This window comes from Hibiscus syriacus, unplaced genomic scaffold, assembly GCF_006381635.1.
Source record: "Hibiscus syriacus cultivar Baekdansim isolate YM2019G1 unplaced genomic scaffold, ASM638163v2 tig00111213_pilon, whole genome shotgun sequence".
In the NCBI taxonomy this organism is placed as follows: domain Eukaryota; kingdom Viridiplantae; phylum Streptophyta; class Magnoliopsida; order Malvales; family Malvaceae; genus Hibiscus; species Hibiscus syriacus.
This window is the reverse complement of record NW_024063022.1, coordinates 1,218,188-1,223,240: the sequence shown is the minus strand read 5'-3', so window position 1 is coordinate 1,223,240 and position 5,053 is coordinate 1,218,188.

Below are 5,053 nucleotides of genomic sequence, written 5' to 3'. Positions count from 1 at the left end.
GGTAGATCAGTCGATCAACTGTCATAGGATGTCTGGTCTGTACATACCCCTAGACTATGACCGTACTCTTCTGAGTCGGAATCTGATGTCAAGTCACATTCTAAAATGTCTAAGTATTCTTATCGCTAAGGTTCAATATGTGAAGGAAAAGAATATCGTTAAGATTTGTCCATATTTTGAAAATCGCCTCACGAGTAACGTAAAAGTTACTTGTTAGAAAATTTTGACCTGACTCCAGACTTGAATATGAGTTTTGCTAGTCCCTCAGACGCTCTGTGATGAAAAGTTCGTAACTAAACTTTATAAGTGAATTTACGAGATTAAGAACTGTTACCCAAGTGGATTGAATATCAAGGTATTTGATCCAAGCTTTGACAAGGTGTTTTCCCCCTAAAGTTTTGCGTTGATGAATTGAATTGAAGAATTTCTAGAATAATTCTTGTTCTAATTTTATGAGATTGAAATCCCATAGGTGCCGAGCCATGTACCTCAATGATTTAACCTGTATAAGGAAAACAATTATATATTTATGTTGCACTGAAAGTAAGCAAGTGTTATTCTAATTAAGGATTGGTAATTAAGGTAAGTTTGGTTCTATGAGGAGAATTCTGTTCAAATTCTCAAATTTTGAAAAGGGAAAGTTTTGCCTAGAGCTCTTATTCAACTGGTTAAGTTCTAGAAGAGGAATCATATACCTGTAAAGGATACCTGAGAGAATGAAGACTAGATGGAAGCTCAGTTTCTACATTTCTATGATTTAAGTAAATTTCAAGGATGAAATCTCTTTTAAGGAGAGGAGAATTGTAATACCCCAGCCAACCACCGATGCTAGTCGGCCGCCAAATATTGGGGAAAGACTGAAGAAGCCCTGTCGAAAATTTCAAGGATGAAATCTCTTTTAAGGAGAGGAGAATTGTAATACCCCAGCCAACCACCGATGCTAGTCGGCCGCCAAATATTGGGGAAAGACTGAAGAAGCCCTGTCGAATCCCTAACTCCATCGCTTGATTTTTTGTCGATTCTAGTCTCCTAGGTAATTGCCTTGCCTCACCGCCCCCACGATTGAGATCCCCTTCCCTTTCGGTCAGAACCTAGGTGGAATCATCGCTCCACCATCACCCATTCACCGTCTATCATGGTAAACGCACTGGTTTCCTTTCTCATTCAATTTTTGCCATTTCGACTCATATTTCATACTTTTTTGGACTGATTTTTATGTTTGGTTACCTTGGGAGTAATCGACCAACTTCCCCGAGCCTGTCGTCACTATCACATGCCACCACGTATCGCTATACACGCGTGAGGCTCGTCCCCAGCTCTGGTTTATTCTAGAAACAGTCCAGGTAGACCGAATCTGCCTAACCTGGTCTGAACAGGGTATGTTTGACCCGACCGGGTCAACCCGAACCAAACTCATCTAAGTCAACTCGTCTTAGTCAACCAGTTGACTTTGACCCACTAACTTTGAAGTTGACCGTTGACTTTGACCCAAAAAGTTAAATTTTTTGAAAAGTCATATTTATGTTTTTTTGTCATCCTGAGTCTGAATCTGAAGTTCATTTCCCTATATTCAAACCTGGTAAGTTGTTTTCAGCATTTTAACTTATGATTCGATCTGTTTTCCATAATTAAGCCCCGTTTATGAAATAATTTATGTTTATATGTATCTGAGATATTATTGGACACTGGATTCAAGTTCAAGAGTGATCAAATGGAGTTTAAATGTTCGATCGGTGGAGCAAAAAAGTTGAGGTAATACATTAATATCTTATATGTGCTTTATGGAACATGTTGGCGTTGGTTAATGCATAGGTGAATAAGTTTGGTTACATGTGTGTAATTAAACTGAATAAGACCCATATTACACATATAAGAAACTAGAAGACTGATAAGAAATAATTTTAGGTTCAGTGATTAACCGATAAAGCAATCAACCTCATAATCTTTAAATTTTAATTATTTTCGTTAAAAGGTTTAAAATCGGAATTAAAGCTGGGTATATAGGCTACCCGCCCATGTAGCCCGAGGGTTTTAACGGTGCGGGCTTAAACGGAGCGGTTTAAAAAGCCCGCAATCATAAACGGTCTTGAATTCTAAGGCCCACGGGCTTACCCGTTTACTCTTTACTGTTTATGTGAAAAAAGAGAGAAGTTGGGGAGATAGAGAGAAGCGACGGATAAGGGAAACAAAAAAATTGAAAAAATGAAGCTATGACTACTAAATGACCTAAGTACCCTCAATGACCTAGAATTAAGCGAATGACTTGGATAAGTATGGAAACACTAATGAACTTATATGTTTTACCGTTCATAAGGGTTTTGAACCACGAATCTAGCACGATGACATTTCTTGATACCGTTGCAATACCAAAATAAAATAAATACCATTGCAATACATGTTCGTCTCCCTAAGATCCATTCAACGATGATTCTAAAGATGTTCAGTTCGACTAGTGATGTCAATATTAAAGTGTGAATATCCTTAAAGTGCATCGATTTGACTTATGGACAGGTATCATAATGTTGGGATTTATTCCGTTCGAGTTGACTCTAGATCTTGATAAATCGACATGAATCTTAAATATCATGAGTAATCGTTTCACTCTTATTATATTAAATTATTAAGAATTCTCCAAGAACCAAATGTCCAATATGCCCCTGATTTCTTGAATAATGGAATCACTCTTGTCATACCTGAAATCTCAATTAACTCTGATGCAAAAGATTTTGAATACCTTCCTGGTTACTTAGTGCCTCCGAAAAATATTTGAATACTATATGATCTTGATAAATCACTTACCGAATGACTGATGAATCTGTTAGATATCAAACCCCTTTTTATAGGGATCTTGATTCTGAAATCCAATTAAATTACAAAAGTTTCATGGTTCTCTACCTGATAAATACCAAGTACCTCCGAAGAATAATTGGATCCTCTAGTGCGTTCCCTATGTGACATGTAATTGTTTTATCTATTTTAAAACGTGATTTTTTGAAATTACGGATTTGCTAATGTTTTGATTTACTGTTAATGAAATATGGCTACATGATATATGTTCTTTGATTTCTTGTTTTCACTGGAAAATATAATCGTTCATTATTTATAGATCATGGGATCTACTGGTTACTACTTGAACTGTTTTATTGGGATATGATCTGGGTAGGCTGGAGTATGGAGGTTCAGCTTTGATCAAGCTTGTTATTCCTTAGGGACCTAAGGTGACTTTGGGTAGGCTTTAATGCCCCAAGGCACTCCCTTGGGTAAATCATGGGACTGCATATGGTGTATGGGTGGAGGGCAATTATGTGATTGAAATAACTTCATTTTCACTCTTAAGATATTTTATTGGATCATGATTTTGATATTTAAGTTACTGCTCAATCTGATTTCTACTGGATATTGTATTGGTAGGATTCCGGAGTATAGAGGTTCAGCTCTGATCAAGCTGGTAATTCCTTACGGACAAAAGAAGACCCTTGGGTAGGCCCATAGGCCCCAAGGTACTCCCTTAGAGTGGCTCATTTACTGTGTGCTTAGGGTAAGTCCTTATGGATACAGTTATGGGGAAACTACATAAAGGTGTTTGGTTGGAGGGTATTGCTGTGGTTTAAAAATATGTTTTAAACTACTAACGTTTTTAAAGGATCTATATATATTACTCTATTTTGTTGGAACACACTAGACATCCTATTCTGATCTCCTGAACTTGGTCCTCTGAATGTTTCTTCTGAACTGAAATCTTCATGTCTTTTACTCGAAGAAATATCAGTGGAATCTCATCTCATCCCGAAAACTTGTAGATGTCTGAATCAATAAGGAAATTTTTATGCTTTCTCATTTATTTGCATGTCCTTCAGAATCACTTGGTAGTTATGTATTACTGATCTTCCCAAAGCTCACTCGTTTACTCTCCATTTCAGGTTAAAAGAATTGATCCAGTGCAGCTATCGATATCTGTAATGGGAGTTCCATTGGCTTAGGTTGAAGAGTACGGTACAAGTGCAATTAAGGGGCATGTATGTCACATTTGATTTTTATACTGAGTATGAACTTGTATTATTTTACTTATGTTTGTAATATATGAATGGTTTTCTGAACTTGAATTTTACACTATTTTTCTATTATACAAATCTTAAAGATTGAAATATCAATTTTACCTTTGAAATTAGCTCACAATGCCAAATTTAATTAGTTGTGTTACCAATTTATAATGTTTTATAATTGGATGACTAAAACAGAAATCTATCCATTATTGAGTGATCCATACTCTATGAATTATTAAATTGTGGAGCATTAAATTTTAAATTGAATTTATGTGTTAACATTACATATTTGATATGTTAAAAATCAAATCGAATAAGTTATTTAGTGATTATCTGTTAAGAAAATAAGAGTCATTTTTTTTCAAATATTTATTTTCAAAAATAAAAAGTTTCTTTCTTATGTAATTTTTCAACTAAAAATGATGCAACCGATTTGTTATGACAATTTTAATTAATACTACATTATGCTATTTTTTATATTAATTTATTTCTTATTAAAGTTTTAAAAGTGGGAACTTGTGATACAATGACAAAAACGAATTATACTTTTTATATAAAAGATTATATATTTTTTAATATATGCTTTTGTGGAATATATAATTTCATTAACCGAAAATAACATCAGATAGTACATTAAGTAGAAGCAGAAACCGGTAAATCATAAATAAAAGACATTGATTAGTTCAAGGATGACACCTATTGTGCAAGAGTATGCATGGAGGTATTGGCTGATCGTCGTATAGAACAAACCTTGATATAAGAATGTGCATCCAATAATTGTCAAGGCTTCAACTAGGTGATAGCTGACCACAAATAAATCACTGGGACGACTTAGCAATCGACTTATTTATATAAAATGAAACTGTATAAAGTATTTAAAATAAATCTTTTTTTGTCAACAATTATGTATTCTTTATATAATTTAAACAAGAACTTGAAGCAAAGGACTGATTAAAGGCAATCCATAAGAAATTGTACCTATAACCAGAACTTTGACATTCGTGGGGGGA